Source organism: Cervus elaphus, chromosome 24, assembly GCF_910594005.1.
Source record: "Cervus elaphus chromosome 24, mCerEla1.1, whole genome shotgun sequence".
Classification (NCBI taxonomy): Eukaryota; Metazoa; Chordata; class Mammalia; order Artiodactyla; family Cervidae; genus Cervus; species Cervus elaphus.
In genome coordinates this window covers 57,880,284-57,895,161 of record NC_057838.1, presented here as the reverse complement: position 1 = coordinate 57,895,161, position 14,878 = coordinate 57,880,284, and positions in this window count along the sequence as shown.

Sequence of the window (14,878 nt, the reverse complement as noted above, 5' to 3'; positions counted from 1 at the left end):
TGTGAAGTGATGTTATCTGTACTCAGTAGAAGTGAAAGAAACACATTCAACCTGGGAGGTTCTAGAAAGACTGCTTTATGAAGGATCTACAGGAGATAAGAATTTTCCTCCCTAAGGCTCAGAGAGGTTAAGTAACTTGCTCAAGGCCACAGAGCTAGTGCAGAAGCAGGAATAGAATCATGACCCTTAATGCTCTTTTCATTAAACTCTCTCCTCCTGGGAAAAGGAGAGACTCATTGGAATAACAATTGAGTGCCTGGCACTGGGCCTCATATTTAGGGACATTCAATAAATATTTGACTATACAGTTACTGAGTTTTTTGTTTTTTTTTAAATGTGTCTGGCACTGTTCTAAGTCCTGGTGCACAAAGCAAATAGGTCTTGCCAGAGCTTAGAGTTTATTGAGAAAGTGATATTAATCAAATATTATATAAATAGTAAAAGTAATAAAATACACATATTTTACTATATAGTAGATAATCTAGTTAGGTAGACCCTTGTATGTAATTGAATTCTTTTTTCATTCATTGAGTCTTTACGTAATGTCTGCCAGATACTAGACAGAAACATATTTGCTGTTGTTTAGTTTCTAGATTGTGTCCAACTCTTTTGCGATCCCATAGAGTGTAGCCCACCAGGCTCCTCTGTCCATGGGATTTCCCTGGCAAGGATACTAGAGTGGGTTGCCATTTCCTTCTCCAGGGGATCTTCCTGACCCAGGGATCAAACCCATGTGTACTGTATTGGCAGGAGGGCTCTTTACCACTGAGCCACCAGGGAAACCCACACAAATATATATTGTTAACTTATTTAGGAAAGTGACTTAGATCCTATCCTTTGACATAGATCCCTCTTCTGTATATTACGAATTATGGACTAGTAGCCTATGCTAAATATTGGGCGATGTGGCGAAACTTTATTCAAACCTGTATTACACATTTTTGGTGCTCAAAAGTAAAACAAATAATCCTGTAAAATGAGAATGTACATTTGCACAAAGACCAATTGTACTGGCATTTTAGATGAATCAGTCCATAATCCCACCGTACCCAAATGGTAGAAATAGAAAACAAGACAGGACTTCCCTGGTGGTCCAGTGGTTAAGAATCTACCTGCCAATGCAGGGGACACAGGTTTGATCCCTGGTCCAGGAAGATTCCACATGCTGTGGGGCAACTAAGCCCTTGTGCCACAACTACTGAACCTGCACCTTACTGCCTGTGCTCTGCAACGAGAAGCCACCACAATGAGAAGCCCATGCGCCGCGACTAGAAAGCAGCCCCCACTCGCTGCAACTAGAGAAAGCCCGTGTGCAGCAACAAAGACCCAGAGTAGCCAAATGTAAAATAAATAAACAGATGAGTAAATAAGAAAGCGAGAAAAAAGGGGATGAATAACCTTCCTAGGATTTCTCAGCTGGTTGGATGTGCACAAGGCTTGGGTGGTCTCACTGTCAAAGGCTCTGCTCTGTCCCCTGGCTAGGCAAGGATAGATGGAGAGAATAAAGGTAAGGGAGATGTGTGGCCTAGGACAAGTCACTTCTCTTTGGGTTTAGATTCTTTCATTCAAGGACAGGACACCGAAGGACAGTTCATTCTTCTGAAGTACAGTTGGCCAAAGGGGTCTGCAGGCCAAGAGCACACGACTGTTGAATGATGCTGACTTCCCTGCTCGGCTGCTCGCCTGACAAGGAATTAACCCCTGGAGACTTCTGCTTCCTCTGACAGTACTTGTCTCTATGCAACAGAGTTGTCCCCAGGGCTTGGTGAGGTCACTGAGGAAGCAGGCAGCACAGTGGACAGTAAGCGCTCAGTGGACATTAGCTATTGCTACTGTTTTTCTAAAACTTATTTTGTCTTGAATAAAAGTAGACTTTTGCACATGGTACTTTGGAGGTTGGAAGCATAGGTCCTTCAGAACACCTGCCCAACAGGTGCGGGACACAGCAGACTGTACACTGCTGTTCTGTACTCTCTGTTGTTAAGCAAATGGCAGCTGTGTGGTGAAACTCTCCCAGGCTTTCCTTAGTTTTGGCCATTTAATTGTGGATGATGGTTCCATGGAAACTGAGGGTGAACCGAGCTCATTGAATCTGCTTTCCTCTAGCTAAGAACTGCTGATTCTGTGTGACACTATGGATTGTAGCCCTCCAGGCTCCTCCGTCCATGGGATTCTTCATGCAAGAATACTGGAGTGGGTAAGCCATGCCCTCCTCCAGGGGATCCTCCCCGCTCAGGGATCTAACCTGCATCTCTTCTGTCTCCTGCATTGCAGGCGGGTTCTTTACCACTAGCGCCACCTGGGAAGGCTAAGAACTGCTGAAGATTTGCATAAATCTCTCTAGGAGCTGATAGAGCTTCAGCACACGGTTAGTTCCTTTGTCTTTCATCGTTAAGAACTGTGATTGGATTCCCTACCAGACCCAGCTCCCTGGGGAGTTGGACTGGGTTGTTCCCCTTCCCTAGAGGGGCCAGAGTCAAGAGTCCAGCCTGGCTTCCACCCTGCATGGCCCCAGCCTGTGTTCCCACTCAGGCTCACAGGGTAAATAGAGAGCAGACTCTTTTGGCTCCTGGGAAGAGGCTATGTGGCTGGGGAGAGAAGGAGCTCTCTGTGAGAACATGGGCCTTGCTGTACGTGTAGCTTGATTGTAACTTTCAAATACGTAAACATTTAGTATATGGGCTTCCATTTGTACTCTTGGTTTACACCCATACATTTGGAATCTGGCTGCCTACCACCCCCCCCCCCCCTTTATCCCCCACCCCCAATAAAATCTAATAGGCCTTTTAAACTTCCAGGAGGTATAAACTTAAGGTGGAAGAGACAAGGAAGTGGCATTTCCACTATGACTCTAATGTGATCTCCTCCCCTCCAGCTCCTGGTTCCAACTGCCTGGACAGCTGACTGGATTAGCACATATATTTGAGCATGGAGACCATATCATCTGAAACAACTCTGAGTCACCTGCTAAGCTGAGCCTCACATTTCAATATGAATGTGTCCATGGGAGTGATGCTCTGCCATGCATGAATTTATTAGCGTATTAGTTATCTATTGCTGTGTAAAAAAATTACCCCAAAGGAAATGGCAGCCCATTCTAGTATTCTTGCCTGGAAAATTCCATGGACAGAGGAGTCTGGTGGCCTACAATCCCTGGGGTTGTAAAGAGTCAGACACGACTGAGCGATGAACACAACACAGTGATTTAAAAGAACAACATTTACTGGGACTCCTTTGGGAGTCCAGTGGTTAAGAGTTCCCCTGCTGATACAAGGGACACGGGTTCGACCTCTGGTCTGGGAAGATTCCACATGCCATAGAGCAACTGAGCCCATGCATCACGACTACTGAGGCTGGATGCTGCAGCTCCCAAAGCCCATGACCATGGAGCTCACAATCTGCAGCCAAAGAAGCCTGCGCACGGCAAGGAGGAACCAACCCCGTTCACTGCAAGTAGAGAAAGCCTGCGCCCAGCAACGAAGACCCAGCACGGCCAAAATAAATAAGTTACAGAAACAAACAAAAAAGCATCTACTGTCTCATCTCATTGTTTCTGCTGGTGAAGAATCTGGGCACAGCTTAGGTCTCTTACAGGCTGCAACTGAGATGCTGGCTGGGGCTGCAGTCATCTGAAGGCTGCAACTCAGAGGGTCCCGCCTCCCATGCTCTCTCACGTGGTGGTTGGGAGGATTCAGTTTCCTGTGGGCTACTGAGCGGAGTCTCAGTTCCTTGCTGACCATTGGCTAGAGGACAGCCTTAGTTCCTTGCTGTGTGGGTCTGTCTCCAGGGCAGCTTGTTTGATCCGTGTCAACTGAAAAAAAGGAAAGCATGAACTAAAAGTTGAGAATTATGTTTTATTTGGCAGACAAAACTTAGAACGCAAGCCCTGAAGACAACCTCTCACATAGTTCTGAGGAACCTTGCTCGGAAGAGGCAAGGGAGGAGCCAGGATACAGAGGAGTTTTGCAACAGAAACCGGGTAGTCAGAACATCAAAAGATTACTGTTAATTAAAGAAAGCCAGACATCTCAAGTTAATGAATTTAGCAGTTTTCTACCTAAGAGAAGATGCAAGAGTCTGGGTTAATTGAATTCCTTTGATACGCACCTTAACTGTGTAGGGCCAGTATCCTGCTTTTTTTTTTTCCCCCATCCTGAATCCCCTCTGGGAGCATCATTAGGGGCAGCAGCAGGGACTGCTGGTGTGATGGCTGCAGCAGCCTTTGTTTACTGATACGACAGGCAACAGTCTTGGTCGACTAGAGGCAGAGAGGAGAGGCCTATGAGCCAAAGGGAAGTTGTAGTCTCTTGTAAATTGGTCTTGGCAGTGACATGCCATCACTTTAACCACATTCTATGCCTTAGAAAGAAGTCACTGGGTCCTGGCCATACCCAAGGGAGGAGATTACACAGACTATGAATTCCGGAAAGCAGAGCTTACTGGAAACAATAAGAGGGGGCTGCCTTTCCCAGTTAATTAGTTCTATCCATTCACTCATTCAGTCTAGAGCTTTCTAGGCACTGGGCATTGGCCTTCTTCAACTCATACACTAAACTAGTTCATCTCAGTTACCTAGTACAAAATTTTATGTTACATGAGGAATTTTTAAGGATTAGAAATTCAGATTAGTATTATCACCACGTTGGCGACTTATAAATCCCCACTTTCTCAGAGGGGAATCACATTAATCAATTCTCATTTTCATGTAATTTCAGAGAATTTCAGAAAATTCTCTTTTTGATGAAAAACAAAAATGTTTCAAATTCAGTCTGTGAAGCTAAGGCATTTACTAAAGGAAAAACACAACTATATACATGACAGGCAAAGAAGGGGAGAAATTTTTAAATAAATAAGATGATGTAGGTTGATTCACCTAACCAAATTATGGTTATTTCATTAACTCCTCAATTGAATTCCAAATCCTCATTCTATTTGCTGAGGTAAATTTGTTTAACATGAAGCCTTGACACCCTTTAAAATAATTATACTTCTAAATGAAAGTTTAATTTTTAATCATTTGCTTTGCTAAAATAGCGGCAAATGAGAGGATAATATGACAATTTAAAGGATTTGCAATAGATCCCTTGGAGCTGAGACAGGAATTCTTCCTGAGTGCTACTGACTAGCAGAGGAATTAAATACGGTAATAGAACTACTTCCTCACAATGTTTGCTTGTTTGATGCAAGTTAAACTGGAGGGAATTAGAAGTCAACAGAGGTGAGGGATCAGTCTCTGACCTTAATGGGCACTGCCTTTTCTCTGCACTCTGGCAGGCTATCCCCTCCAGTGGACCTCCACAGTGCAAGTCCCATTATGAAAAAGAGCGAATCCCCAGCAAAACAGTATGAAAACCAATTTCATCTTAGGAGGCAGGAGGCAGGTGAGACTGGATATTTGCAAATAAAGGAGTCTTTACAGTAGATGTGGCAGGTTAGTTTAACTTTTGGCTAAAGGGCTTGATTGGGGGTTTATTAGCTTTTCAAATCACTGGGCAGCAGTTGAATAGAAGGCCTGCCCAGTTCAGGTTAGGAATGCAAATTCATTTAAGAGATGCTTTTAACTAGAACTCCCAAACTCAAGTGATTAATGAAAAACAAAGCATCTCTTAATTAATAACTCTGTACATGAGGGGTCTTTTGTAAGACAGTTTTGCAAAGAAGCAAGATTTTTTTTCTCTCTCTCTCTTCAATTCACAATTGTACTGATTCTCTTTACCTCCTCACATCCTCCATGGCTTCTCAAGGCAGAAGACACAATTTTCAATACCACATGTTCTTTTCTTCCCCTTGAAATAAAATGAAGAAGGGATAAAAGGGAAATGTACTTGTGTTTCCATGTTGTCAGGCTGCTTCGAGGCAATGAGCTCAGGGGTGAGGGCTCATTTTGCAATGGCCCTGACTTGTAATCTATATTTTGTTTGTTTGATTAACTGTCTCTGGTCCTTTTAAAGCCAGTGAGAGTGCAGTGACATTCACGGTAGTCAGAGTTGTTAGGAGTTCATAAATGATTTTTTTTTTAAAGCTTACTATCATTCTTTATTGCACAAGCAACCTTATAGCACTGTTGATATAAATTAAAATGAAAGAAAAAGCAGACCTACTCAAACTTTTTTCATTTTCCAAGTTCCCTCCCAAATCCTGGTTATTTCCAGAAGTAATTTTTCACAGAATTATAGCAGTAGGCTAGATAAGACTTTGCATTTTACTTTTAAACTTAAGGGGTCATACACACTTTATTTTTCTCTTCACAATTCAAATGTTAATGTCTGCATAATATTCCTTTGAATATAGTGAGACCCCAATTCACCTAATCACTTTTCAATTTTGAACATTTAGATAAAATAAAGCATATAGATATTAGTGTATATATATATATGTGTGTGTGTCACTATAAAGAATATTTTTATTGCATAATTTAAAAAATTCTTTTGAATTATTTTCTTGGTGTAAGGTGCCCAAAGTGAGGTAAAAGAGAAGAGTATGAATATTTTTACCCTTTTTGTTGTTATTGTTCAATTGCTAAGTCATGTCCAACTCTTTGTGACCCCATGGACTGCAGCATGCCAGGCTTCTCTGTCCATCACTATCTCCTTGAGTTTGCTCAAACTCATGTCCATTGAATCAGTGATGCCATCCAACCATCTCATCCTCTGTCACCCCCTTCTCTTGCCCTCAATTTTTTTCAGCATCAAGGTCTTAGCATAGCCCAAATCTGTATCTTTAATGAGTTGTATCATTTACACTGCAATTTTTGACCATGTGTCAGTTTTACCAGCTGGCACTGGGACTTCTCATTCAAATCTTCTCCTTCTTGAATGGCTGAAAAGTGGGTGCATTTTGATATCATTATATCATTCTTTCTCCAAATGGAAGTCTTTGCTCTCTGGGGAAATAGGCAATATAAGGAAAAAATATTTAGGCAGCTCAGCATAATTTAGTTTTTCATGTTCCCTCACGTTCTTTTGGGCCTCCCTCGTGGCTCAGTGGTAAAGAATCTCCCTGCAGTGCAGGAGCCACAGGAGATGTGGGTTCGATCCCTAGGTCGGGAAGATCCCCTGGAGGAGGGCATGGCAACCCACTCCAGTATGCTTGCCTGGGAAATTCCATGGACAGAGGAACCTAGCAGGCTATAGTCCATTGGGCTGCGAAGAGCTGGACATGACTGAAGCGACTTAGCACGCACACACACACACACACTTTCTTTGGTCTGGTTTCAGTTGGGATGTTAGAAGTAGAGGTGGCCACAGCTGAGACTGAAGTAGGTTTCCGTGTTGCTGATCCCCAGTTACTTGTTGCCCTGTAATTCTCATGTCTCTGCTTATGCTCTTCATGTAGCCTGGAATGTTCTTTGCTTCTATCCCCACTTAAATGACTGTGGTAAGAAGAATTCTGAAAATGGCTCCCAAGATTCCACTACTCCAATCCTTGGAGCCCACTGATAAAATAAGGCAAAATAAATAAATAAATAAATAAAATAAAACCAATAAATAATAACTGGTAGCTAATCTTCAAAGTCAAGGTCCAAAATATCCCCTCCCTGAAGTTTCTCTGGGTTCACATGAGGCTTCATAAATCACTTACGTCTTTATGCTCCCATAGGTCCTTTCTTACACCTCTGGTGTCCCACTTAATTAGTTCTGATATTTAGCATAGCCGTTTGTGCCTTTTCCTCTCATCTGAGAGCAGGGACCATGACTTATGAATATCCACATTCCATAAGTCTAAGACAGTTCCCACCATTGAGGAGGTACTCATCAAATGAGTGAATGAATGAATTGTAGTCACAGATATATCAGAAACAAACAGATAAAAAAGCACTCTCTCTCTTACTGTCCTTTGGTAAGCAGTGGTAAAGTCATATACTCCGGCCTACGTGATCCATATCATCTGTTTCAGCATCTCAGGTAATCTGATGAGCAAAGGCCATATACCCAGGCCTTGAGCAGAAACCTTCTGGGCAAAATGAGAACAGTTTTACGCAAAACCCAGCGCTGGCTGTTCAGGCAGCACACAGATGCTAGCCAGGCTCTGCAAGAATCCACCTAAATCGGATGTTCCCTTGACTTTCCCCTTCCGTCCAGCATCTAGACTACACGTGAGGAAGCCCTCTGTGTGTGGAGGGGAACATCTGTCAAGTCTTCTTGAGTTTGCATCTCCTGCAAGCAGACTGGCCTCTGTCCTGATTTTGTTAGTGTGATTGCTGAAAATGGAGTGGTCTATTAAAAAGTAATGGTCGCCACCGCCTGACGGATGTGCTTCTTGCAACATTAGTGTCACCGTGATGTATGAGCAGAATCTCCAAAGTGGAAAGGCATGTTTCCACAAAGATTTTGTGTAAACATAAATTCACTTGTAAATGTTACTCATTTTCCTTTTATTTTTTATTTATTATCCTTTGATATTTGCCATCCATCTTTCAGCACACATGTGGTCCTTACTGGCAGGCTCTGATAAGCGACTCTGGGAAAGAGCCAGAGGATCCTCAGGATTGTCTTATGCCCATGTTGAGAGTTTTCCCTCTACTTTTGGTTGCTTATAGAGGGGGAAGAGAAAAAAGAAAAAAACCTACAAGGCAGGATCAAGTAACCTCATTGGGCTAGGAAAGCTCTGAGGGGGGTTTCTTTTTATTAGAAAGATGTGTCTGTGTTGTGATGTGAAAACTTCCTGTCATTGGGGAATTGGGGTAAGGGAAGTAGGAGAGATGAACAGGCAGAGCACAAATTTTTAGAGCAGTGAAAACACTCTGTATGATATTATGATGATGGATACATATCACTATGGGCCTCCCAGGTGGCTCAGGGGTAAAGAATCCTCCTGCCAATGCAGGAGACAGGACATGTGGGATCTATTCCTGGGACAGGAAGATCCCCTAGAGGAAGAAATGGCAACCCACTCCAGTATTCTTGCCTGGAGAATCCCATGGACAGAGGAGCCTAGTAGTCTGTAGTCCATGGCATTGCAAAGAGTTGGACCTGACTAGCAACTGAGCACTCTCACACATACACAACACTACACTTTAGATCAAACACATAGAATATAAACACCAAGAGGGAACCCTAAGGGAAACTACGGTCTTTAGATAATTATGATGTTTCAATGTAAACATCATTCTTGGTAAAAAAAAAAAAAAAAAAGTATCATTCTGGCAAGTGATATTGATCAAGGAGGAGGTACAAGGGTAGAATGTGTGGGTACAAGGGTTATAGGGGAAATACTTGAACTTTCCTCTCAATTTTGTTGTAAAACTAAAACTGCTCTTAAAAACAAAGTCTTAGCAACAACAACAAAAAACAAGCCTTCTGTCTTCATCTTTCACTGAAAAACTGAATGACTGTTTCTTTTGTTGCCTCCCAACAGCTAGAAGAACCAAATCATGACATGAATGATTTCACCCACTAAGACTGGACTCAACAGCCTAGATAGCTGGACTATGATGTGTTTCCAGGGATTGCGACCAAAACACTCTTTCCCTTAAGGCCATTGCATCAAGGATTTTATAACATGCATTTAACTGGAGATAAGGTTTATCTGCCTGGGAGAGGACATTAGGAAGCTTGCTAAGTGGGCCAACAAGCTTGCGGGACCCAGAGTCCTGAGAGACTGGGTTGCCACTGGGAGAAGAGCCAAGGCTAGTTACTTCAGAAGTATCAGTGACCTGGGCATTTGAATGGAAAGAGAGAACACACACCAATGAGGATCCCTTCTCTATGTTTGTGGAGCCCTGTTTTCATCTAGGCCTGGATCTATCGATACCCATCTGCTGGCTTTGTCTGCCTGGGATCCATTCCGTCTTCTGCTGGTCGCTGCTCTCTGATCTTCCCTGTGGGAAGCTGTGTTCACTGCTCTCAGATTAAGGTTTGGATGAAGTTGACTTCCAGTTGAGCTATTTCAAATCCTGAAAGATGATGCTGTGAAAGTGCTGCACTCAATATGCCAGCAAATTTGGAAAACTCAGCAGTGGCCACAGGACTGGAAAAGGTCAGTTTTCATCCCAATCCCAAAGAAAGGCAATGCCAAAGAATGCTCAAACTACCACACAACTGCACTCATTTCACATCCTAGTAAAGTAACGCTCAGAATTCTCCAAGCCAGGTTTCAGCAATACGTGAACCGAGAACTTCCAGATGTTCAAGCTGGTTTTAGAAAAGGCAGAGGAACCAGAGATCAAATTGCCAACATCCGCTGGATCATTGAAAAAGCAAGAGAGTTCCAGAAAGACATCTACTTCTGCTTTATTGACTATGCCAAAGCTTTTGACTGTGTGGATCACAATAAACTGTGGAAAATTCTGAAACAGAAGGGAATACCAGACCACCCGACCTGCCTCTTGAGAAACCTATATGCAGGTTAGGAAGCAACAGTTAGAACTGGACATGGAACAACAGACTGGTTCCAAAAGGGAAAGGAGTACATCAAGGCTGTATATGTCATCCTGCTTATTTAACTTATATGCAGAGTACATAATGAGAAATGCTGGGCTGGAAGAAGCACAAGCTGGAGTCAAGATTGCTGGGAGAAATATCAATAACTTCAGATATGCAGATGACAGCACCCTTATGGCAGAAAGTGAAGAGGAACTAAAAAGCCTCTTAATGAAAGTGAAAGAGGAGAGTGAAAAAGTTGGCTTAAAGCTCAACATTCAGAAAACTAAGATCATGGCATCTGGTCCCATCACTTCATGGGAAATAGACGGGGAGACAGTGGAAACAGTGGTTGACTTTATTTTGGGGGGCTCCAAAATCACTGCAGATGGTGACTGTGGCCATAAAATTAAAAGACGCTTACTCCTTGGAAGGAAAGTTATGACCAACCTAGATAGCTATAAAGCAGAGACATTACTTTGACAACAAAGGTCCTTCTAGTCAAGGCTATGGTTTTTCCAGTGGTCATGTGTAGATGTGAGAGTTGGACTGTGAAGAAAGCTGAGCACAGAAAAATCGATGCTTTTGAACTGTGGTGTTGGAGAAGACTCTTGAGAGTCCCTTGGACTGCAAGGAGATCCAACCAGTCCATCCTAAAGGAGATAAGTCCTGGGTGTTCATTGGAAGGACTGATGCTGAAGTTGAAACTCCAATACTTTGGCCACATCATGCAAAGAGCTGACTCATTGGAAAAGACCCTGATGCTGGGAGGGATTGGGGGCAGGAGGAGAAGGGGATGACAGAGGATGAGATGGCTGGATGGCATCACTGACTCAATGGACATGAGTTTGGGTAAACTCCGAGAGTTGGTGATGGACAGGGAGGCCTGGAGTGCTGCGATTCATGGGGTTGCAAAGAGTCAGACACGACTGAGCCTCTGAACTGAGCTAAACTGAAGTTGACTTTGGCCTTCTCAGGTGGCACTAGCAGTAAAGAACCTGTCTGCCAATGCAGGAGACATAAGAAACATGGGCTCAGTCCCTGTGTTGGAAAGATCCCTGGAGGAGGGCATGGCAAACCACTACAGTATTCTTGCATGGGAAACCCCATGGACAGAGGAGCCTGGCAGGCTACAGTCCACAGACTCAAAGAATCAGATAAGACTGAAGCGACTTAGCACATATGTGCAAAGGTGATTTCACCTCTGACCTCAGGGCTGGGCATGTGACCCAGATGTGGTAAGGAAAGTAGTACACTCTTCGAGGCTAGTATAGAGATGGGTGCACGACCCAGTCAAGTAGACATTCAATTACTGTATTTTGGATGGGTTAAGAATTCAGCCTTCTATATGTGGAGGACTTTCTTGGTTGCATCATGTAAAAAGCTCCCTAGCAACAATATTTATTTCATTATGCTTAATACTTGTCTCTTTTTGTTGTTGTTTTCAATATTAGAGAATTTGTAATGCAGTTGAATTAACACACGCAGTACTGGAGCAGCCTTGGGGGTTAAAGATAGTTAAACAGCTGGGAGAAGAATTCATTGTCTAGCTTAATATTCAGAGATATGTGAAAGCAGGGGACTTTTGGTGGTTGAGCATTCTAAGATAAACGAACCTTATAAGAAATGAGACTTGCAGACTGGTGTCCACTGGATTGCTTCAACCAAATCTGGTTAGCTGTAAACATCATTAGCTTAAAATGTTTTCTCTTACCCCTGTTGTCTGTGATAAGATGGGCCTCCTAAAAGGGAAAGTGCTGTTCTTTCACATTTGAACTCCTTCTGGGGGTGTTAAAGCTAGCTGAAATCAGGCTTCCTGCAAGCTACATTAAGCTTGTGTTCCTCCAGGCCAGAAGGGAAATTGGAATGTCTCTCCCGACTTTAGAGGTTCCAAAGGCAACACAGCTTTCTTCCTAAAATCAAGGTTTTAATAACAAAAAATAAGTAGATAGATAGATCAGTCAACTTGTATGCTAGTTTTAAGGCAATCTTTCCTCTCCCCACTTCCCTCCTCACCAAATGCATTATGTTCTTGATGTCCAAGATCAAGATTTGCAAAATTTAGATGTTAAACTGTGAATCTGGCATTGTGTTTAGAGATGACACTTTTTGCAGTGAGTTCTTTGGTGGTTTTCTCAAATCATTCTTTAAACTGTCACTTAATGGAATAGCTCAAGTTTCTTTAAGCAATAACCTTATTTTAAAAATTAAAAAGAGGGACTTCCCTGGTGGTTCAGTGGTTAAGACTGAGCCTTCCAATGCAGGGGGGTGAGAGTTCAATCCCTGGTCAGGGAGCTGGGATCCCACATGCCTCACAGCCAAAGGACCAGAACATAAAACAAGCAACACTGTGACAAATTCAGTAAAAACTTAAGAAATGATCCACATCAAAAAATATCTTTAAAAAAATTAAAGAGAAAAAAAGTGGTGTTGACGATGGAAACTGTTCTGGATTTAAAGACGACTAGATTTTAGAAAAGAAATGGTTAGTTGGACCTTAGGTGGATCCCTAAGTTCAACAAATAACTGCAAAAGTACATTTTGGGAATCAATAGGGGAAATTTGAATATGGTTTAAATATCAGATGATATTAAGAAATTATAGGTAATTTTGTTATATGTGAAAATGGCTTTGTGGTTTTGTGAAAGTGAAAGCATTAGTTGCTCAGTGGTGTCCAACTCTTCGAGCCCACCAGGCTCCTCTGTCCATGGAATTCTCCAGGCAAGAATACTGGAGTGGGTAGCCATTCCCTTCTCCAGGGGATCTTCATGATCCAGGGATCAAACTCAGGTCTCCTGCATTGCAGGCAGATTCTTTACCATCTGAGTTAAGATGTCTATTTTTTAGAAATGCTTGCCTAAGAATCTAGGGATGAAATGTCACAATTACTAATTTATTTTTAAAATGATGAAGCAAAAATATTTGTTCAATCTAGGTTATGGTTATACAAGGTTCACTAAATAATTCTCTATTTTTTAATGCATGTTTGAAATATAATAAAAGGCTTTTTTGAAGGATAAATAACTCGTCAGCAGATTCCTTTCCTACATCTATTTTAAGAAACCAATATGGGCACCATCTCTGATGGAAACTATAGAAGAAAACTCCAAATATATGTTAGGTAGATTTAAATGAGCTTTAAAATATATTCTCTGCTGTTGGAATATAAAATTATGCAGCATTGATAAGTAAAAGTTCATGAAGCTCTCTTATTTCACCCATATTCTGTGGGTGGGTGGGGATAAATGAATAATAAAAGCTTTGCCTGTAGAAGGAAAAAAAATTTCAACTCATAAATTGAGTTCCATGAAAATTATTTAAAGTACTTGTAAGTATAATAGGTTCAGCAGAAATAGTTCTCATTTGCATGATAACATTTCCTATAAACGTACAGAAAGTAATATATAGTCATTGTAAAAAACACAGATAATCCATAAGAAGAGAAAAATCTCCCACAGCTTCACTGCCTGTTATTAATATGTTGATATACTTCTATTTAGTTCATTTTCTGAGCATGGGTATGTACCTATCTGCTTCTTCCCTCCCATCCTTCCTGCTCTCTTGCTGATCTCTTTCTTACTCTTTCCCTCCCTTTCTCCCAAACCACCATTAGACAGGGAAATAAAACCAGAAACAAGAAAAGTGGCTTCATCCAAGTGTGGATTCTACTCTAAAGCACTTCACTCTGAGAAAAAAAGCCATCTTTACTTCAGTAGCTTACAGTATTTTTAAAATAAGTTTTTAAGGAATCTTATACACGTGAGTGCTCAGTCACTTAGTTGTGCCCAACCCTTTGTGACCCCATGGACTGTTTAGCCTTCGAGGCTCCTCTGTTCATGGGATTTTCCAGGCAAGAAGACTGGAGTGGATTGCCATTTCCTTCTCCAGGGTATCTTTCCGACCCAGGGATCGAAGCCTCGTCTGTCTCCTCTCTGCAGGTAGATTCTTTACTGCTGAGCCAGCGGGGAAGCCTATATAGGTGATTAGCTCTTTATCTGAGAGATGAGTTGGAAATACTTCCCTCCGCTAGTTGTAATTTTTAAGTGTTCCATAACTTTATTATTGCAATTGATCGTATTCATGAAGATTTCATAAAGTTACAAATAGCTGTAACACAAAAAAGCAGTTATGACCAATGCAACATAGTCCATCAGCATCTCTTGATAATAACAGTATCATTGCTGGGCAACAATATTGCACAGAAAAATCTAATAACTATATATATTTTTTAAAAATAGAGGCATATTTTACACACAATAAAATGCATAGATTTTAAGCACTCAGTTTTATGAGTTTTAGCAACAGTATTCACCTATGCAAACACCACTCAAAACAAAAATGTGGATCATTTGCATCATCCCAGAAAGTGTCTTTGTGCCCTTTCTAGACAATTACCCAATGCCTCCTGGCTGGGCAAACATTTTCTGATAGATTAGTTTTTGTTTTTTCCATATTTTGGAATCATTATAGTGTACACTGTTTTGTATATTATTCAAGCATAATGCTTTTGAGGTTCA